Raw genomic sequence first — 23,217 nt, forward strand, 5'->3', positions numbered from 1 at the left:
CATTTGCACCTCTGACACGAGCTACGAGTGGTAGGCTTTGAATGTTGTGATACCCTCAGCAATTTAAGCAAGGCCATCCTTAGTGTGAACAGGTTTAAAAGTAAAAGATGCCTTGATAACATGACTTTTCAGGACCTTCTTTTTGTGGGTGAAGAGTTTCCCATGGCTCCACCCAGTGTTGGCCCAACTCCCTGTGCCTGGGGCAGCGCTCGTGGGGCTGCAGGCAGAGCTGAGCATCCTTTGCATTCACTCTGCATAGGCGAGCGTTGCTGCTTCTCACATGATTAAATGAACCAAAGCACTTAACAAACTGAAGGAGCTGCTGAAAGTGAATCCAGTGGAGGGGCAAATCCTGCAAGATGCCTCCTGATGTGCTGAGCATCCCAAATGCCAACACTGGAGAAAGAGAAATGTAAAAGATCCTCAGAAAACTTCAGCATTGGGTCCATTTTACATGGGTAGAGGTAACAAGCTGACAGAGGTTAATTTATAGCTCAGTTGTACACTGATTGCAAAGTACACATTTCCAGCCAGCAATCATTAGTAAATCACTTTCCCACCGATTCTCTTGGCATGTAAAAGAAATTTCTCCCATCCTGACATTTAAAAAAAACGTAATAAATGATACACTCCGTGACTTCATAGCATTTTTAATATTTAAAAGAAGGCTAGAATCTATAACCTCAACCTTTAACAAATGTACAGTAACGCGATAACAAATTCATCTCGAACAGCTGCTATCTTGGTACCAACTGGCATGAAGAGGAGGGAAGTAATTGGCTTGTTTTCAGATAATTACCATAATTGTAGTGACACCATTTGGATCACATCTAACTGCGTTCCTGCTGCAAGTTGGATAATTTAATAATTGGCAGAATTTAGACTGACAGTAAAGGTAAAGTCAGCGTATGGTGGGGAAATCAACCGACTCCTCCCTGTGCTGCTGGTACAGGCTCTGCTGCTCTTGCTGTGGAGTTCAGCAAAATCTTTAGATTTTGCTGCTTTTCTTAAGCCCTGTGACTGGTTCATGTCTTTGCTCCCTTTCTGATGCTTGACCACGTTTTGTACCTTTTGAACTCTTTGATTTGAGATAAATCACTTTGGTTCTGTCCTACCCAAACTACTATTTAATTTGTGCGCTGAATATTTTTAGCTGTCCTAGTTCTGCTGGGGGATTGTCAGAGCTCTGCACTGAAAGTGGATTAAACCACAGTCAGGTACTTACAGGCAGCAGCCAAATGCCTTTCCCAGAGGTTGAACCCAGCTCCTCTGGAGCAGGGCTCGTTCCCCTGGCCGAGCCCTGCCAAACTGCAGGGCTGGTGGGGAGCAGAGCGTGTTGGGCTTGGAGTGACACGCTGCAGGGACCTTGTCCCTGTTGTGTCTTCTTGTGCTTGCTGCTTGTGACCAGCGGGAAGGGGACTCAACATCTCCTGTGTCTGCAGTCATGACAGCTGCCCGGCCAGAGTCCCAGGAGCAGGGGGGCTGCAAGGTAAGGCTAGGAGGTGGCTGAGGTTAGCAGGGAAAGACCAGAAGGTTTTATCAATTTATCAGTTTTTCCAGGGAGTTGCAAGATGGAGTAGAACGCTGAGCTGGTGCCTCGCAGGGTTAGTGCAGGCACCAAGAGCTTTCCTGCAGTGTCTGCCCATGGCCTCACCCTGCTTCCATTTTTGCCCTGCAGTGCAGAGGTCAAGACACCTCCCTGTCAGCAATAGTGACAGTGCCTGAGGAGAGGGGTCCACTGGAACTTCTCCAGTCCCCAAATGAGACACACTCTTCAGGCACATTCACTTATTTTTCTTCATGCTCCTACTCCTTCCTGTGGCTCTTTAGCTTTCCCTGGCTGAATCCTGACACCTCTGGCAGATGACAGAGAGGTTGAGGAGGCTGAGCGGAGCCTGCAGAGTGAGCAGAGTTAATGCCTGTTGCTGAGGGGCAAAGCAGAGAGATTCCCATCTGTACCAGTTACTGGCAGAGCTGTGCTCTGCCATGGTTCGGACTGAACCAGGCCCTCCATCCCACCTGTACTTTTGATGGGTGCCAATGGCAGGGCAGCTGCTGATGCACTGGTTCTAGGTCTGCAATGCTGGGAGCTGCCCAGCTCATCAAATGCTGGGGAGCACTCTGGCACAGAGCAACTGTAGTGTTGATCTCTGTAATAAACCTCTTTGTCAAGATGATGTTGATGGCTCCATCCCAGCCTCCGTTACCTGGGTGCACATGCAACACTGGCAGGGAAGGGAAGGCAGATGACTAAAAACCACATTGCGTCTCTGTTTCCCCAGGCTCTGGTGTAGCAGTGGGAAGGTTTGGGATGTTGGTGCTACGTGCCTGGGAGCGGCTGGCTGGTCCCCACATGTCTCTCTGCCCCTCACACAGAATCTGCAGGGTAACCATTTCCTTGCAGCATTCCCTCCCCTTCTGTGATTTATTGCTGCCAGGAGGCTGTGCGTGTGGAGGTGGCATAAATCTCACCCAAAAGAGAGAGAAGGAGGAAATTTGCATTTGCTCCCTTGCTGGCATATTGCACACAGCTTTCCAGTTCACTGCTGAAACCCTGAGCAGGTCCCAGGCTGAGGTGCTTCCCTCAGCATAGAACAGGGCCAGCACCAGGGGCTTCCATCCCTGCTGGAGGAGGCTCCCAGGGCCAGCAAGGAGCCACTCCCCACTCAGCCCAATTATCCCTAGATTAATTTCAATCCATTCCTATGTATATTCCATGGTATCACTCTACATATTTTTGTAGTGTTTACAGACTTCAAGCATTCACTGTTCTCCCCTCTGCTGATCTGCCAACAACCACGAACCCTTTAAATAGCTTTGTCTCATTCAGACCTTCCAATTCTTCTAATCGTTCCTGCTGTGTCTCACCCACCTCCTTCCAAGTTGCTTACATCCTCCTCCTCCTGTGCAATGCCTCCAAAGCATTGCGGCTGAGAGTCAGTGTGCTGGAGCTAAACTCCTGCAAGCCACTACTGGAGACTACAGAAAGCAGTAACGGAGATTATAGTCATGCTGCGGCGGGTCTGGATGTCCTGTCATGAGCAGCCAGCTCAAACTAAGAGGTTTTCAAATAACAGAGCATCAGCAAACAGAAAAGCCTGGCAATTGTTGTCTCTGGGATTAGATTTTTAGTGGAAGTCCATCAGTGTTTTCATCTGTTGACAGTAAACTGGATACAAAGCAAACCAAAAACACAAGAGAACAAGGAGAAATAAAGGTGGATACAACACATCAATCAGAGGCAAAAGTTGGAGGCAGTCTGCAAACCTCTGTGTTTGCACGGGCTGATGGCTGTAAATAGCATATTGAAGCAATGGAGGAAGTAAAGAATTAATTACAGTTCTGAGACCCGATCCCACTTCCAGCCACAGGCAGCATTTATTAAGATCTCACTGAGGCGGGAAAGATTGAACAAGGGACTCAGGGGACTGCGAAAGGGAAAAGAATTAATCAGTTTGTCTCGGGAGACTGGAGAAGTCAGATTAAATAAAAACTGGAAGTGAAATGAAGGGGGGAACAAGGTGGTTGGAAACCTGGATGTGTTGGAAGGACAAATTCTGGACTCATGGCTGAGAGGAGTCCCAGGGGCTGTAGTCCCCCACTACAGAAGTTGGGGAGCTTTGGGGAGAAACACTGAAAGTTTTACTTGAATTCTTTCATAGGTTTAGAAATGTCATATTTAGGCTTTTTTTTCCCCCCTTGCCTGGCTGCAGGAGGCCACACCGGCTGGCCCCAGCTCTCCCATCTCTGGACCTTGCTCCAGTGCATCACTAAACTGCCCAGGTCCCTGTGCCCCAGTGTCACTGGGACCTGAGAGCTGTTCCCCAGCCAGCTGAAATTCCCTGGTAGTCAAGGATGGGGCAGGAAAGGAAGCTGAACTCAGCTGAATGAATAGATGTCCAAATCCCACATGTCCCACAACCAACACCCTAAAAGGAAATTCTTTGTCCCTGCCTGTTGTCAGCCCAGTGTTTTCCATCACAATAATATTCAATTATTTATCTTCTGAAGTGTACAACGTTTTCTTCCCTCTTTTGTGTTGTTACTTTTCTGCCTGTCCTTCTGGGAAAGGTCACTGGGCTTCCACATTCCTGCTGCGTAATGAGCTGCGACAAATGCTGCCGATCATGACTAGGCTGGGGTCAAAGAGTTTTAGTGGGTGTTGAACACCAACATCGCAGGGAGGGAGCCTGTCTGCAGCTTGTGAATGAGTGACCCCTTGCCAAGCTCCTCCCTCTCCACACAACTCAGTGGCAGAAACTTTGGGGAAGCCAGGTTAGAGACTTTGGTCTTATTCTTCCCCGTTGAAAATCCCAAGCCATAAATAAAACCTCTGATATAATCAAAGTAAACAGTGAATGAGGGAACACACTATCTCCTCCTTAATAAGTATTTTGTCTCCAGGCATGTCCAGGAATAGGCCCTTTTGGGAGAGCCCTATTGGAAATGCAAAGTACATATTCCAGAGAGACAGTTCTTCAAACCCAAACAGCACTTGTTCAGAAGGGAGACACCAAATCCCTCCCTGTCGTTGGCTACAACAGAATCACTTTCCAATTAAACTCTACTTGCAAAGTTCCCAATTTCATCATAGCAGTTTCTTTCACAGAAATACAGCTCTCTGCCTATTTCTTTAGCAAGCTTCCAGGCTACTGGAAATTACTGGTTATAGTAAAGCACAGGAAACAGCAAAGCAGGCTGCAAGGAACGGAGGCTATATTAACAGCTGTGTTGGGTAATAACCCTTGGGATATCAGAAAGCTTCATAGCAGGATGTTTTTTTCCCCCTGTGTTATGCCAAAGAATAGTCAAAAGAAAAAGGTATGTTCTACTGATTTTATAGTGGCATTTCCTAGTGAAACCACTAACTACTGCTTGGTGTGGTAGCTGGAGTTTAATATGCATGAATGATGGTAGGGAAGGATGTGCACTGCAAATTTTTATCCTGCACCTTAAACCCAGGAATAACTATAAAGATGGATCTCATTCCTCTGCCAGTGAAATATTACATTTGTCAGCGTTTTTTCAGTGCATTTCCTTATCCAGTCCAGTTTTAAATATATTGGTATATCCAGGATAAAGTGTTTTTCACAAACTGAGGTTAACATGGCATGAACACCATCCTAAACATGGTATAAAATGTGGGGCGCTAAAGACTCTCTGAGGAAAAGCCGATAAACTGCTGCATTGTGATTTTTGTCGTGAGAATCACTGCAAATAATAAATCATAGTGTGATTCTCATGTTTTGGCTATTTCAAGCAAGAAGGATAAGGAAAAGCAGCCGTCAATTAAGAAAATGAGACTGCCTTCTCTGTAGGATCTGAAACAACTTTAATGAATTGTTGAAGGTCACTAACTCATCTCATCGATGCAAAATAATGACAGCATCCAAAAGATGGTTTTACAAGATGTGAATCACTATACCATAGCTAATGGGTTTTGAAACCTGGCACTTGAAATCGGTATGTGCATGTAATGCAGCTCTACCAGCCTTACTCCCTGATGTCCATCAGTGTGTAAACCTGTTCACACTGAACCTGAGCGCTGGCACCTGCCTAAGTGGTGTCAGCCCCTTTGCTCAAGGCACAACTGACCTCACGTTTAAGGTGAAGGAACCACCAAGCCACAGCTGCGGGCAAGACTTGGGAGAAAAAATGTTTCCCAACACATGCATTATTTTTCCAACAGAAACCAGCCACAGAACTGAATGCGAGACTGGTGCAGAAATATATTCTCCTTTGGAAAACTAATGAGAAAGATGTTTGCTTGGGGCTACAGATAAGACAGGAAATTATTTATGATTTTTTACTACTAGATTGGAGGTAGAACCTGAAAACTTGAGGTGGAAGAGACTTCCGAGGTCCTATGAGGCCCCAGATTCAGTCTTGGGGCTGTACAGACCCAATTGCACTTATGCTTATTTTGCACTTGGCGCTTCCCAGTGATATCTCACCTGTACACAGAGATGACCATCCCATAACCAAGAAAAGACAAAATCCTCCTGTCAGTTTCCAGTCAGGCTTTTCAGACATGGTGGTGAAAGACTCGATGCATCTCACTTTAATGCCCCTAGGGTTTATTGATGGATCCCAAAATTAGATCAGTAGAGCCAGGCAAGCTCAGAAGTCTAGCTAGGCTCGTTACTTTAATGAAAAGCTAATTGCTGCTTCTGCCATCTAAAAAAGTGCCTTTTGTCCAGCAGCAGCTTCAGTTAAGCAGTGTTAATTGCCAGAGCTAATTATGTTGCTGTTGCTCCTAGATACTGGTTCAGGTTAGGTCTATAAACAATAAACAGTACCCACACTGCTGTAGCTTAGCTGGCGTGTGACCTGTGCAGGGCTGTGGCTCTGTACGGGGCCAGCTGAAGGCGTCGTTCCACGCTCTCAGTGCTTCATGTGCACATCAAGGCACAGGCCAGGTACCTCGTGGGGAATGACATCCTGAGCTGATGCCACCCAGTCTGCCCAGGGCAGGACCAGGGAGTTAAAAATTTCTAGACAAGAGACCTCGCAGCAAATCTTCTTGCTAAAATTTTTAGGATTTTAGTTTTGAGACTAAAATATGATTTTTTTGATACTGCAAAACCAAACCTCAGTTCCATAGGTGCAGATTTTATTCATCTCTTTAAACAGCTACCCTACAAAGGCCTGAAATTTCTTCTGTGTTGCAATTAGTGGAAAGCAAAAGAGAAGATTTGGGGTTCCTGATCCCCAAGGAGAAAAAAACACCAAGCACCTTTTCAGTTGTACATTCCACATCTGTTTCATCGATGAAATTCCCATCTGAGAAGGTGCGTTACACCAATTAAACCACTAGAACTTTCTAAGATCTTTCTGAAAAACAAGCCTACTGTTAGGATAAAATATTTGCTGTTTAGAACAGCCTCGTATAATTGCTCCGAAGGGGTTATGCTTTGTCAGGCCCCTTGGAAACCACTGCTTTGGGACTGGAGGCAGAAGCAGCTGTGCTGCCATTGCAAAACCCAGCGTGAATCTTCACCAGGACAGTGACAGCCAAACCAGAGCAGCCTGGGAGAGCCATGAGGAAGCGAATTTCTCTTGAGCTTGGCCCTGCTGCCTTACCACTCTCCTCCTCAATGCCAGAGGTGGGTAAAACAAAGAGGGCAATGCTATAGGTTATTATTCTGGAGAGGACTTTACGGAACCCTGCTAAAGGAACATGCAGTGAAATAGATTTTATCTCAGATCCAATTAACAGCTGAGTTACAGGACTCAAGTGAAATAAAGGGCAGTGAATCTCTGAGACTCTATTTACATGATTTATTAGAATACAGCTGTCTGCAGGAGCTGGCCACAGCCTTTATGTTTAATTTATGAGGACACAAGGGGGAAAGGGCTCAGCTACCAAGCTGTTGGGGAGTTCCTACCCCAGCAGTTTAAAGATTCTCCTACAACAAAGGCCCTAACAGCCCCCCTTGCACCAGTATTTCTGACTGTTGGTGGGACTAAGTGGCATGGCAGACACGGCTTGCTGACTGGGCTGGGCAGAACCGACGAGGGAAAAGCACTGCTTACTTCCTCTGACTTGTTTCAAGGGTTATGCAGAGGGAAGAGCCAAAGCTTAGAGATCCAAAGGGAAAAAACAGGTGAATTCCCAGCCCTGCAGCTGAACTACCAGCGAGGGACAATGCATGTAGTGGGAGTTTTTGCAGCGAGCATGAAGAAGGTGAAACATAAGTCTTCTCATCTCTGTTTCTGAAACTTCCCATTTTAAGCATCTTCCAGGCCAGAAAAGGATATTTGAGTTGACTGTCTTGGAAGAGCTCCAGCATTTGATGTTTGTGTGTTTGTAGAGGAAGCACAGAAGGATTTTCAGTGACAGATGAAATCTGCAGTCTTTCTGACACAGCAGTTAAAGTGATTTTGCTTCTTGAAAGCCAAACTATAAGGTTTCTATCGAAGAGATGTTTGATACTAGGAAACCAAGTATTGTGAGAAAAATAAAGAGTACCCACAGCTTTCTCACATTGCAATCAGGATTCGGATAAAATAGCTGCTTTCACTCCCTTGCATAGCAATGTGCAGGAGTCAGAGCAGCTGCTGTTTAATTTTTCTCTTTCTGGTTTTATTTTTTTTCAGCAATGGCTGATGTACAGTGGTAGGCAAACACAGCCACAAATAATGTGCCTGTCTATAAGTGGCTGTTCTCAAGAAAAGTGTTGTTGGGTTTTTAAAACACTTCCACAGTGTTCTGAATATCTGTTAAGAGGAGAGGCTCTGCTGCTCTCTTGTATCGCTATCACAAAATTGGGTGCTCCAGAGGGAAGGAGCCTAATTAGGTTTATTATTTATTGCTAGAGCAGCCCTAGATTTGGCAAATCCCCTCTCAGCAAGACTGTTCAGTTCCAGCATATGTTGTTTGGATCCATAATTTGAACTTAAAGCTAAAAGTACTTTTTTTTCCAATGCGCAGATGTGAGCTTTCTTCCATAGATCTCTACAGGAGGTGGAAGGCTCTCCCAAGGGGGGTTGCCTTTTTCTGTTAAGTGTTTCTCTAATGGGTTCAGTGAGAAGCTGTACTGACATAGCAGGAGGACCAGAAACCAGCGGCACGGTTACAATTTAAAGGTTCAGTTCCAACCACTTTTTCAGCTTCTCTGTTCACCTTATTTACCGAGTCTGATCTCTCATAAGAAAATAAGGGATGTCTTTTGTTTGTTTCTGAAAGCTGACTTACATAACATTTTTCAATGCCTGCAAATACAGTTAAAATATATTTTGCAGAGTAAGAGCTATCCATTAGAAATCAGGTTGCTAAATTTAGTTTTCTGCTGGTAGATGGAGAGCCAGGGATGCTGATGGACTGCTCGTAAGATGAGCATCAAATAGGACCAAGTTTTAACAGTCATTTGTGCATCTTGCTACCTCAGAGGCAGCCACACAAGTATCTCCAAGATTTGGTATTCCTGGGTGACCACTAACACAGCTCCCAGGGGCACCTGAAACACGACACAACAAGACAACTGAGCCATATGGGGAGCTCTGGGCAATTGCTTTCGCTGTCAAAGATGTTGTGATCTCTCATGTCCTAATTTAGGGATCACAAGAGAAATAGCAGAAAACATGGTTTTAAATGAAGGGCAAGAAAAATGTTAGTTAAATGCACCAGTAATTAAGTTTTGGCAACAGAAAACTGCTGCGATGTTTTTCCAACAATATTTCATCCAGTTCCTAGGTTTAAGACAATAAACTCTACAGTTCATAACATGCATGTTCATTTTAATAAGGGATCTGTCTTCCTCAGTAGTGCTTTGGCATAGACCATACTTAAAACTCTGCTGTGCTGAAGTAGTGCATGCTTATTTTTTGCTTTGGAGAAGACAGCAGCCCACAGAGCTGCCCCCAGAACAGAGAAGAGCCGGGTACAGTCTGCTCTTGTGGGAGCAGTAGTGCTTGAGTTTCACTAGAAATCAGAAGAGAGAATTCAGCCTCTCAGAAAGAGGGTTATACTAAGAATTAAAACCAGGTCTCCTGAGCCACGGACAGTGCTAACCCAACAACCCCTCCTTATTAGAAAGGTCATTTTTCTCATTTCCCTCATCCAAATTCGAAATGGCAAGGGAGATGATGCTTGCAAATTTAGCTGAAAGCTTTCAGCCACATTCCCATTTGCACACAGGTGCCAAAAAAAGCATTATTTGAAATATAAAAGATTTTCAGAGTACTGGACAGCAAGTGATTTGTTTTAATTCCTTCCCTAGCTCCCTTCCCTTTGACAGCCCTTCCGGTAGAGTTGAGTGAGGTTTTGCTGGAGCCACATGGGATGCTTGTCTCCAAGCATAACTCCCTGGAGTGCAGGTAGAAGCACTGTTGCTGCAGAGTGAGGGCTCAGCAAGGAGCTCCTCTTCCATCCTACCTAACCAAGGCTGCCAGCAGAGAAGCATTAGGGGCAAAATAGTTCCTCTGGCTCCTTTTCAAGAGCTCGAATTGGACACAGCCCATTTTACCACATTACTTTAGGAGGAAGTCACAAGTCAACCCATACCAAGTTCTAGAAAAGTCAATGCAACATTTCAGGGCACCAGTTTTATCAAGTTAATCAAAGTTTGGCAGCCAAGTAATGACTGTAAACAAACAGCCATTAGCCCCATTATTATTATTGTTATTTTTTACTGTTATCAAGCATCCAGTACTGCATGATGCATGGCAGAGGGGAGGAACAGGTAGGCATTTGCTCCCGGAAACCTACAGCTTAGATTTAGTCATAGCAAAGCACAAGAGGTTTTTTTACATCTCCTCCACCCATCAAAGTCACTGTGAACTTTTAGTTTGAGGACAGTGTTGTTACCGACAGTAATTAAAACCATAACAAGAGCCACAGTCAGTGTCTTCACTAGGCACTGCTGTGCCATGCGTAAGGCAACAGAGAACCTGGCTCAGCACTTCCTAGAAGTTTAAGCCGCATTTTATGTCACAGCAGGTTTGCCTAGCACACACACAGGGCACTTACCAAGGCTCAGACAAGTAACACTGCGAGCTGGATGGTGTGATGGCTTGCAGTCACTGCTCTGTACTTAAGTGGTCACATACAACTTCCATAACAAACAGTCACTTGGCTCATCTTCTCTCCTCTTCCCCACACAGCCCCCAAGCACTCATAGCTGCTCCTGGGGTGCCCCACAGGAAACCACCTTGTGGCTCTTATTCACCATAGCGTTCCCCCCCAGCCCCTGCCAACAAACTCATCTTAAAAAACTGTGTCAGCTGCGAGGATGCAGATGGTCACATTTGCATCAAACAACTTTTAAATTATCATTCAAATTAAATTAAATTGAAAATGCAATGAGCTGTTCCTGTAGATCTAAGCGCAAAAAGACGAATTAATGAAGGTCACATTTATAACCAGTGAAGAACATTTAAACTGTATCATGCCTAGCCTGGTGTGCCATTAGAATAACATGCTTTTCTAAATAAGGATAAATTACTCCTGTAGGCCTTGCGCAGGATTACTCCCCACTCCCAGGAAGGGCTCTTTGGGATCTTTGTAGCTCACACAGGGAGGAGTTGTGCTGGGTCCAGCAAAGCACCAGCAAAACTCATTGACTGTGCAGCGTGAGGCCTCAGGCATCAGTTCGGGCCACGCAGGTCCTACCTGTTCTTCTTGCCTGAATGTAAAGCCGGGCAAGCCTGGAAGGCCCTGTGTAACTCAGCTGATCTATACTCAAAGAAGGGAGTTATAGATTTGCAAACATGCAGTCTGCATACCTCTGGTTGTAATCGTCTCATTTACACACAGAAAACTGTGCGCCTTTTCCCTTGCACTGTGTTTCCAATATCTTTGAAGCCCTGTAATGGCTTTGTGACACCTGTCATCTTTACAGCTCTGTGTTGTCACAACAATGTCATACAAATTAACCATACCTATTTCCATGTGCTAAGATGAAAAATGTAACCAGTCTGGCTTACAAGCGGCAGAGCACAGGCTGCCTTCATGCCAGGCTTCCCAGCTCCACTCTGACACCAGGCTGGGCTCCGACAAAACCTGATCTAGAGCAGGAACTGCTCCAACCAAGTGACCTGAGATCAGGCAACCACGGAGCAATAACCTGAACAAGCCAACGCCAAACAGAAACGTGTAGTTACTCTCCTTTCTCTCTCTTTAGCATGATCCTGCCATTATCTACAACTGCTGCATGCTTCATCCTGAGGAATGAACTATTATTCAGTATAGGGAAATAAATAGCAAAAAATACATACCAAATGCTCCTTAGCAACAAAGCTCTTGTTTTCACGCATTCTGTCTTCCAAATTCAGGTGTGAAGTCAGATGCTGAGAGATCAGAGAAACCTGTGAAATTGAGAGTAATAATTGGCAAGATTTTTGGCATCTGGAGATAGTTTTTACATGCAAAGGCTTAAGAGCTGTTGGGTTGCTGGAGCAGTAGCCTGCTCTCTCAAAGAGAAGAGCTAAGGTTTTAGTTGCTTCAAAGTGACTGCATGCATCCAAAATCTTAGAAATCAATGCTATAAACCCACCCGCCCATGTTTCTGACATATTCCAAGAGAAGCAGCCAAGTCACAGCAGAATGCAGTTGATAATTCCTTGCATTAAGGATCATCAGGTTCAGCTCCTGAACTGAGGACACTAGATAAGTGAGTTAAGCCCAGCTGTAGAATGTGCTGCTGAGTGGCAGTGATGTGCCTTTGCTTACTTGAAGGAAAGCTTTGCTTGGAATTTTTCCTAAATGCTCATACGGTTGTAAATCTGAGGAAAGCTCTTTTGATCTTGAGGGATAATGGTCTAATTTGTATCAGCACAACTGAGAACAAAATCTGGACCTGAGTGTTCTACTCGAAGCAAGCTTTTGTGTGATGGCATCAGAGAAATAGCAACAACTGGAATTAAACTATTTTACATAATCCATTCATAAGATACAGCTCATAAATAATAGTAGCAAAACAAAATGTCAGGCCAAACTGATTAAAAAACAAGCTTGAAAGCTGCCTTACAAATGAGAGGCACAATAGTGGCTCAGCAGTGAATGGTGATTTACTCTCTGGTTTGTAAACCAATTTATTTATCAATAGTTGAAGTTAAAAGATTATGCGAAAATAACAAAGTCAAGGGTATGTGACTAGAAGGAATGCATTACCACTGTTGCCTTGCTGGATTCAACAAAGGAATTTTAGGCTTTGTGATCTTTTTTAAACTGCAGAACAATTTCCCATCTAAAACCACAGCCTCCCCCGGGCCATGGGAGCAAACTTCTACCCCCAATGTCTGTGCCTTCTCTTCACCAGTTCTGGGGGGGTTCAATGGCCCTGGTCAAGGAGGCCATGGACTTCGTGGGGTTTACGGATGCCTTTGCCTCTATCAGCTGCTGTGGTACATGAAAAGCCTATGGCATGGACACAGCTTGGCTACTGTCCCCTGAAAAGTCAATGACTTTTCTGAAGAAACAAAGAATTTGAGCCTTTCCATTGAATTCTCTTGCACAGCATCAAAGCTTTACAAACAGGAGCCTTTGCCCTGTCAGCTCACGTTCTCCTAGGAATCTCTATGGGTAGGAAATTTTTCCTCTTTAGCTGTTCCATTAGAATCTGCTGATGCAGAATCCATCAAATCCATTAAAAGTCCATTAAGTCTGTAAGGCTGCTGTTTGTTTTCCTGTGTTGTCTGAAGAATTTGGAAGGCCACAAGCTGTACGTTGCCTGTGGCAGATTATCCTGCGCTGGCTGGCTCCGTCTTCTGGCTGCAATAACCTATATGCAATATGGATATGTGGTTTTGAAACATGAGAGGATACAAAGCACTTTTAATGTGCTTGGGTGGCTGGGCCAGTGCCTTTGAGTTATGTTCCACAAAAACAACAGTAGTGGAAGACAGGAAACAAACGAAGCCAAACAAGTTAGGCCCCAAATACACCATGCCATTTTGCATCAGAACAATTCTGAGTCTGCAATGTTTGCTCTTTACTCAGTAGTGAACTGTATGTTATTCCCTAATGACTCCACCAACAGGTGGCACTTACTGAAATTATAACCAGATATACATTAAAGTAAGTCGAAGATCTATGATTCTGGGTGTGACAGTTACCTTGTATGTTGGCCTGAATGAAAAATCACATAGCATTAATGTCCCAGAGCATTTCACAAACTTGTTGATGCATATAGAATCATAGAATCATTAGGTTGGAAAAGACCTTAGAGATCAACTCCAACCGTACCTGCCTACTACTAAATCACGTCCCCAAGCACTTCATCTACCTGCTTTTTAAACACCTCCAGGGATGGAAACTCAACCACCCCCCTGTGCAGCCTCTGCCAGTGCTTGATAACCCCTTCTGTGAAGAAATTTTTCCTAATGTCCAATCTAAACTTCCCCTGATGCAGCTTGAGGCCATTCCCTCTTGTCCTATCACCTGTCACTTGGGAGAAGAGACCAACAGCCACCTCTCTGCAACCTCCTCTCAGGTAACGCTGTGAAATAGCTTTGTCTAAGATAAAACAAGGCACAATGATTCTGTGTAACCCGAAATGATCGGGGGCTTTAGGCAGAGCAGACTGATTAGGACACAGGGTTAACCTGTAAACCAGCGTCAAGCTGAGTGGAGGGTTGAAGGCAAGGTTGTGCCAACAAGCAACATGCAGTGATGATACTTTGATGAAGCCTCATGACACCCTGCTGTGAATTGATGGTGGTGTATAAACATGCAGCATCTTGGACTCTTGCATGTAGCGGGCAGATACACCTGGTACAGCGCAGAAGTCAGACGTGACGTGCGTGAGACGCTTGTCTGGTTTCTTACAGCCTCCTGGGAAATTTGTTTGGGTATGGTTAACTTGACTTTTAAATGCAGGCATCCTACGGAAGGAAACTTCACTGAATGACAAGTTTGATGTAGTTAAACAAAACCATTTTTGAAATGCAGAACTCCAAACGTGATTAAAATGCAGGTTTTCCAATGTATATTTCATCAAGGCTAACCATGAGCAATCCTTTTAAGATATTTCCTTTGATGGCCGGCTGTTTATTTGGATTCAGTGAATGCAGGTTCTTGGTGAAAGAAGGTGTCAAACAGGTCAAGAGGCGAGACAGACACTGTGCCCTGGAAATCCAAGCCTTTATTATCTGGTCTCCATGGGATTTCCTTTCCTACATGGAAAAATGTGTGGTAATGCCATAGCAACAACAAAGGAACAAACATAGCAGGACACGTCTCTGCTGTTTAAGGCTTAGGAGGCTGGATTTTGTAAATGACTGCATTTCCAGAACAGTTATTTTGCTTAGAGTGGTATAAACAATGAGAAGCTGAACTAAAGGCACAAGAAAGAAGGATGAGCAGCTTTCCATCTTCTGTATGAGGATTTGTCTGTAGGGCAAAAAAAAGCCTTATAAATATTAAGGATGAGATGAAAAATCCTCATTTTAATTTAAAACTGATTCCTCTCCCTTGTCTCGTTCCAAACTTATAAAAGGAGCATCCTTAAGCCCCACGATAAACCTCTCTCTCTGTGTGGGTAAGCACAGCCATCTGCAACAACACATAGTCTCTGCCAGCCAGTTCCCACACACAAAATCTAACAGCTACTTGTTATGCCAAGGGACTTTGCTTAAGGATTCAGGGACCAAATGGCCCTTAGGGCATCTGGGATGTCTCCAGAGATTCACCAAACTGGAAGAATCTCCCCTGTGTGTTGCAGGCAGGGGAGTTTTAAGGCTGGGCAGTTCTCAGGGTGGAGGTAGTGCTCTCGGGTGGCACAGGCCAGCAGAATGTACATAGAAAGGCATAAGCTGTTTTATTTTTCTTATACTTGATCTAGTATTTCACTGGAATGCATGACTCGGCAACAGCGCTCTTAAAGTCTTTTTTTAAATGGTAGATCAACATGATTTATCAAAATCAGGTTATAATCATGACATTGATCTGTCAGTCAGCAGCCCCAGAGGAAAGTTTTTGCAGCCCTCCTCTAACCTTTAAGATCCTTGACATGAAATGCAAGGCTTCCTGACCCGCTTCCTGACCTTCTTTGTGACCTTCCTTTCACAAGCCATTATTCTTCACACAGTGAGCCCAGATAGCAGGGCCCATCAGCGCCTGCCACAGAAGAGGTCTCGGCTTAAAACTCACACTCTAGCTGTCATATTTCAAACCATCCCTTTATCAGAGGAGACAAAAGTCCTGCCAGGAAAGGATGTAAGAGGAGGACGTGCAGGAAGGAAAAAAACCTCTCCATTTTTCAGTAAAAATGGCTAAATGTAACTAATTTTCACTGCATTGCCCAGTTTTTGCTGGAGTAATTCTCAGAGACTGGATTCCAGTCAAACCTATTCTAAATACCGATCATGGGCTCTGCAAACCAGTACCTCTGATCTCACCTCTGCCCACTGCTTCTGGTCTGCCCGGGAACCTCAATTAGTCATCGAGTGCAATGTTGTGATAACAGCTCTGCAGTTTAAGTCCTTCGCTCAGATCACCTCTCAAGGGAGGGCACCGAGCATCAGAAATTCCCTGCCCTTGTGCAGAGGGGACAAGTGCTACGTATCTTGCCTAGACCAAACCCTTCAATCATCTTCTTTGAAGCTTAAATCTCAGTTTATTCAGACCCTCAGCACAGAAGAATGCCAGCATTTAATTTACAACTTACCTAGTGTTATACTGCCTCTGATTTTACCGTAGGTTTCTTTGAGGAGAGTAACCAAAGTTGGGCGGTATCCAGAGCCCATCAAAAAGCTAACGGCAAGAGGTCCTAGCACGCCTTAATAATTAATGTGAGCATACGACTGACAAACTCACAGATAGGGTTTGGTTCAAAAGGCTCCTTCATAAAGAAAAATAACTGCACTAATTATCTGAATTCCCTACTAGCTCAATACACGTTGAAATCATTTCAGTAGGTATAAAAAGAAGCATCATGAGATTAACACTTAGCAGATCAAAAACATCTGGGTTTAGAAAATGGATTGGCTAGCCAGCCAGCTTTTGCAGGGCTTTGGGGGGTTATTTCCCCCTTCGGATTAATCTGCTCGACTACAGAATAAGTATTTTTCTGATCTGCCAGCAGAGACAATATTAATAGTTTCTAATTCTTTAGTCAGCAGAACAATAAGGCGAATGCATGCTTGGGATTGGGTAGAGAGGAGTCTTTATGGTCCTCTAGCATCCCTTTAAATTCTCCTTCTGTCACTTGCAACAAAACAGACACTTTTTGGTATGGAGAACACATGGCACACAAAGAAAAAGGGAAAATAAGCCTGACACCTTTAAATGCAGAACTACACTCAGATTTATGGGATTGTGGCTAAAGAATAGAATAACAGCTGATATCTTTTTATGGGTGATAGGGAAAAAGTAAACCTATTTCATATAATATGTACTATCATACAATGGTTAGTGAACTCAAAGAGATAATAGATGGACTCTTGTTTTCATTAAAATGCCATTAACAAATGGAATGGGTGGGAGGAGCCATTGACTTGATAGTGGTAAATGACCTGATCACAGGTGAGTAATAATAATTGTGCATCGGCAATGATCAGTGCCAACTTGACAGATAGCTCGGATTTGACCTGTAATATTTGGCATCAAACCTCATTTCTATGCATCCAGCTCCATGCCTTCTATCTTTATTACCTAGTGCATTTTCTTTTCTGAGAGCAGTCTGATTGCTACTAATCTTCTAGCCTGTAACCTAATGCTCTCTCTTTAAATGAAGTCCCCATATTGTTGATAAAGAGTCATTGTGTTCGCTTATCTCCCTCCTCTCCAGAAGTGATAGCAGGAAATCTGACTTCTCAATTAACCTGTGCTGAATGCGAATCTTTATGATCAAATTGGTCGATGTGATTTTTTTTTTTTTTTTAAATCCTGACCGCTTGATACTCAGTGGGAATTAGGATTTGTGAATCTCACCAGAGCCTCTTTCTGTGTGTCAGATTGCTGTGGTGTACACAAATGAGAAGCCATTTTCTTGTCATTCTTACAAATTGCTTCGTCTGAAATTTTCGAAGGAGGAATGAACATGACACTGCGTTGCAGGAAAAGCAACAGAAATGAGATAATTTACACCATGGAAAAATAATGGATGCTTCACAGATCTAGCAAACAAAGGCGAATACGGCATAGTTCTGTCTGTAAGACAGGAGCCAGAGACTCCACAAGTTAATTAGAATTTTTATTTAAAGTGTATTTTTCTGGGATGTGAAGTTAGACCTGGGCATGTGAGAATGAAGGTATTGAAACCCGAGCGTACTTGTGTCTTCTGCATGTTTTCCAAAATGTTCTTTTTGTAATAATCTATGTCTCACAAACGCCGTATCTCATGTGGGAATCTCATCAGAGGCTGAGGAAAAAGTAAATGAGGAAATAAATGGTCAAGAGAGGCAAGAATTTCCAACTGAGCCAGGCCAAGAGGTGTGTGGGCTGCTGGGCTGGGAGCACATCCCGCCCATCGGCCTTGACACAGCACAAACGGCACGGGCTTTCCTTTACTCTGCTCTCTGGGGGCTATCTGGGATAGGGACATCCTTCTGCTCCCATGACTGCTTTGTAAAAGCTGCTGTTAGGCAGTGACTTCCCTGCATGTCTTTGAGTTAAAGTAGGGCTTAACCTGGAGGAATAAGGCTTACTCTGATTCCTTGGCATTTTACATAGATAAACCAAGAAGTTTAATTACAGAATGTTTAATTAGAGACTGTATTTAAGATCATCAAAATGTCTCCTGCATTAAAAATCATATAAATTTCATTAAAATATGGGTACCTAAGAGGAAAAGATTTAGAGGCTAAATGGAACCCCTGTCATTACCACTTCATTTCCTTGCCGCTGTTTGAGTTTTGACAGGAAGGGCACTGGCAGCAGATCCTACTCTGATTAATACATTTCCATTTAAGATTCCACCTGTAATTATACACTGTAGAACATGAGGACTGGGCCAGGTTTAAATCAGCATGCCCTGCATTTCTCCTTCATTCCCCAGACAAGTACTTCAAATATTTCTCCTGTTCAAACAGGGCGCGTAGCTATGGGTTGGGGAGGGCTCATCCAGGCTGTGTTTATCCGGCAAGAAAAAGCCTGCCCAAACACACACAGAGGTTGGTACAAATGACATTTTCCATCTCTTCCCTAAAGAGTAAAGCACAAACTAAAACTAATGCCATAAAATAAAACATGGACCTGATACAAAAGTTTAGCCTATTTTACAGAAAAGTGAGGGTGTCACTGAAATGCAATGGAAAGGATGGAGGGAGTCTGATGTGCCAGAAGTCAGAGGTAATTCTGGGTAAGTTGTCTGATAGCAGCAGGTTCAAAACTGAGAGCAGTGAGAAGACATGAAAGTCAGCAAGGTGGAAAACTTCAGAGTGAGGTGGTGTATGTGAAAGATTAAATTATAGTCAGGGTTATGTAAGGCTTTGAAGAGGACTGGACATCAACACTATTTTTTCACATTCTCTTCGAAAAATGAGACCCTCCCTGGAAAAAAGTAACTCTCGCTTTCTGAATATTACGGATGAATAATAGCATTGCTGTGTAATGTTTGGTTTAGGCAGTTTTGCTGGGAGGAGAAAATTCTTGCTAATCTTTACACTTTGCACATAGATCTTCCCATCATGAATTTGTGCCAGAGTGCAGACTTGCGCTGACTCCCGTGTGCAAGATACACCATAAAACTCCAGCTCTGAACTGCATACTTTTCATAAAGGTACTCCTTTGCTGAAGATTTCAGCAAATTTCAACAAATATTTTCTCTTCCATCCAATATTTATGTTTTCCTTGAAAGATTCTGTTTAAATTCGCATTATTTCAGGATCATCGTGTAGTGTTTGCACAGTATTTCAAAGCACCTCCCCATAAAGAGACATTAAGGTAATCTATGATACTATAAATAAGAGGCTTTTTTAAGATAGTCCTTGAATCATTTCGCTGTAATGGCAGCAGGCCTCATTAAACAGCTGCATATACGGCACAGATTGGGGACGTTTGCAATGCCAGCATGCCTGCGTTTTATAACAGCCCCAAACATGACCCCTGGGAACACAGCAGTAACAGAGACAGGACTCTTAAATTGGATTGCAAAAAGAGCAGGAGTGTCAAAGTTGGGCTCTGCCTCTGACGGGCAACGTCTGGGCAATGGCTGGGGTGCCACCTCCCTTTGCCTCTGCTGAACGCTTCATTACTCTGTTCCTGCCACCCCTCTGTGCTCAGCAGGGTGACATTGTGCTGTGCATGACAGCCACACACACAGCTCGGCTTTTCCTAAGGAAATCCCGTAGCAGTTTTGTCCAGAGTCTCCCACGTGTGGGGGGTGTCAGCACCTTTCACGTGGGCACACTCAGCTGTGTTTCCCTTGTGGTGAAATTATATATACATTTCTCCTCGACAGCCTCTTTCAGTCTTTAGGCATTCAGGGTTCTGTTAGGCTTCCGTGTCAACCTTGTACCTCTATAATAGTGCTCAGCGCAGTAACACCTGCACTGCATTTTGTAATTAATTTTGAAGAACACAAATAAATACCCTGAAAATCAAATCACCATCGCTACAGAAACTGCTTGATAAGACCAACCGTCTTTCTTGCACACCAAATCTGACCTGCTTTTAGCATGCAGGCTAATGCGGGCCCCAGAGCTGCTCATATTCTGGCTCACTGAAATAGGGAGAATTCCCTGCAAAAAGGGCTTGTGCCAGTGCTGATAAGGGAAATGCAAGGAGCAATCAACAGAGGTCAGACACTAACCCCCTAAATCCCACTGATTCTAGTCTGGAGAGGACAAGCTAATTTTTCTGACTCAGTGACAGGTTGAGGTTTTAATGAGGATGGCAAATATGTTGGGAGCTGTGCCAGACCCTCAGCCCATGGCAAACATTCAGCTGCCCGCTGCACCACCCACACCTCGTAGCTGTGGAAGCGCCACATCCTGCACTGAAGTTGCCTAAATAGCAACAAGAGCAATTCAGGTGCTGGTGGTGAATTCACTGATAATTGTTTGGGCATTTCAGTAAATAATTCTGCTAGGAAAAAAAGCTGTAGATATGTAAGAACAGGAAATTATTTTGAAATGCACCTTGTTGTATACACGATGGAGAAATCAAGCTTGAAAGGAGCTTCTAAAAGGCTGAGAGAACCCAGTTGAGCACTTGTTGTTCAATTAAGCTGCTGAAAGTTCAGCTCTTTCTTGTATGGAGGCAAAACATTCAAGTCTGGACATCCAGGCACACAGGGGTTTAAGTAGGACTTTGTCATTTGCCACTAGACAATCTGGACTATGAATTTGTCTGCAAGTCATTTCACAAGGTCTGAGGGGTTATATCCTCCATGGGTCACTGAACGCAGGTGAACATTTTATAAAATATTGTTCCTTCAGCCCTTCTCTAAGTGTGCACAGAATACCAACCTTCCAGACTCCTGAATTAAAGCTGTAAATTTGAACTGTCAAAGCCAAAAGATGTTGGACCAGGCAGCAGGTACCTTTATGACATTTTCTTATTACAAGCACTGAGATGCAATATCTCATAGAGGGCATTAAATCAAATCGTGGATGGGAGCTGCGACAGAAACACCCCAGGTTCCTGCCTTACCACAGGCACTGGCAAAATACTTGCAATTAACCTGCATGGCTGGGGAGTTGCAAAGTGGAGATGCTTTTGGGTCTCGCCATCCCAAATTTAACTGTGAACCTGTGACTCTGGCCAGCCATATTTATCTTAATGAACTTAAACCTATGGGGCAACTGTTCCATCACGCTTGCAGGACAGCATCTGCTGCTTTGCCCTGTTGGGCACTTGGTGCTCTGGTGAGTGATGATGTATGCCTAAAATGGCATCAGCCACAGGGAGCAACCAATGCCCAGAATCACAGAGAAAGAGTGATTTGACAAAATTAATGATGCTAGAAAACCAATACTGTGCTGAATTGGTTTTATATTGGTTATGTGGTTATTGCTTTGTATCTTGCATGATCTACAGTAGTTCACCAGACAGCTGAACAGGGTCTAGGACAACTCCCCACAGGTCAACTCTCTTCAGGGACAACTCAACGGGGACAACTCTATACTTAAACTTCAGCCTAACCGTAACAGTAATGGCTCGCTGCAGACAGCTGTCCCTGCGTATTGCTGTCCTTTCCCAAGCTGAATAGTGCTGTTGACAGAAGTTTGCACTGAGTTAAAGTTTTGGTGTGGACATGACTTTCGGGACAGCGGAGGTAGATACTGTGCTGCCAGCATCAGTCAGCTGGGCCACGGGTTCCCGATCGGAGTTTACTTGGGCTTTGTTATTAATTGCTTCACTCATTGCTTCTTTGTAGTCAATCAAATTTAATTCCATCTGCGAATGAAGTAATTACATGTTCTTGGGTTTGTGCAGGGCTAATAGACCACCTAAGGCTTTGTGTAAATTAGTTAATGCTTTCTCCTGCAAAGCTGGCATTTTTCCTGTTTTGTGGTGGCAGGTGCAAAACGTTCCTTTGCAAAAGCATATGGCAAATCGCTGAGGTGCAGTGAACACTTGTGGGTTTTTGAAGGACAGGGTTAAAGGAGCATGTTCTTCATGACAAATATGAGCATAGCGTTAAATTTATAGTTCTTCAGTAGCCTGAAATGCCTTAAAGTTGCTGCTGAGAAAGCAGATGGGGAAAAGATGCTTATAAGGAACATGGAGGCAGAATGATAATTTCAGAAGGTGATTAAGCCAAGCGGGAGTGGCCATGCTGGGCAAACAGGCTGAAAAGGAGCACGGGTCAGTGTCTGTCTTGCATTGCAATGCAGACCTGTGGAGCAAAAGTTTTTAGGCCAGCTGCATAAAAACGAAGGGTTCTGTAGGGAAAGATAAACTGGTATTGTTGAATATTAATCTGCTACTCATTTTGCGAGAGAATTGTGGTTCTTTGTAGATATCTGAGGGCAAAACTTGGCCTAATGAGGTCCGTGGCAATGCTTCTGTTGACTCAGTATAGGCAGGATTTCATTCTAACTCTTTAATAGTTTTTATTTCCTGTAAATAATGTTGGTCAGAGCTGAAGAACATTTTTCAGTGAGGGTTGATTCCTGAGTGGTAACTATAGTGCATTAATAAATTGGTCGCCAAACCAAATAACTGCTGTTTTCCAACTACATTTCAGCCTTCCCACTTATTTCTGGCTTTCCTCTTTTTCATGCTATTCTGAAAACAAGGCAAAAATCCACATTTTCTGGCAGTTTTGGAATGCCCAAAAGAGGGATAGCACGTCTTCTTTCTCCACCAAACAATCCCTGCCGTGTGTTCAGGCAGAGGTGGAGACAGAAGCACAGCATTAGTTCAGCTTTGTCTCCCCTCACATTCTGCTGATCCCATGAAATTGAAAAAGCAAGTGGAAAAAACCTGAAAGATCCCATCACATTTTCTCCGCTAACTATCATGTTATGCAAAAGCCTGAGGTAAGCCTCAGAGTTGGATCTCTTACATGGCAATTTCCTTGAAGAGTTGTTGGATCACATTTTTGTATGAGTTTCTTCTGCATAGAAGTATTTTATTGCATCTATTTATCCCCATGACCTGGAATTCATTCATCTGACACAGATATTTCCATGACTGAGCTTCCAAATGTACAGAGAAAAGTACGACACATCTGCTTTTAGTTTGTACTTTCTGTAGCTAATTTGAAAACGAAGACCAGAGAAATACGTGTACAGCACAGAGGTTGCACTTCGTTGCTAGCAAACACCAGGTTGCAGACTTCTAGGTGGCAACAACTGTGCCAAACTGCAATAGTAACGTGACTA

At 43.9% G+C, this 23,217-nt stretch overlaps 1 protein-coding gene across 1 annotated transcript in view; it reads left to right on the top strand.

The window, feature by feature from the left end:
* LHFPL7 (LHFPL tetraspan subfamily member 7) overlaps nucleotides 1-23,217 on the top strand; it is a 66,292-nt gene that overhangs the window by 26,858 nt on the left and 16,217 nt on the right. The window lies entirely within an intron of this gene.

This window comes from Cuculus canorus, chromosome 20, assembly GCF_017976375.1.
Source record: "Cuculus canorus isolate bCucCan1 chromosome 20, bCucCan1.pri, whole genome shotgun sequence".
Classification (NCBI taxonomy): domain Eukaryota; kingdom Metazoa; phylum Chordata; class Aves; order Cuculiformes; family Cuculidae; genus Cuculus; species Cuculus canorus.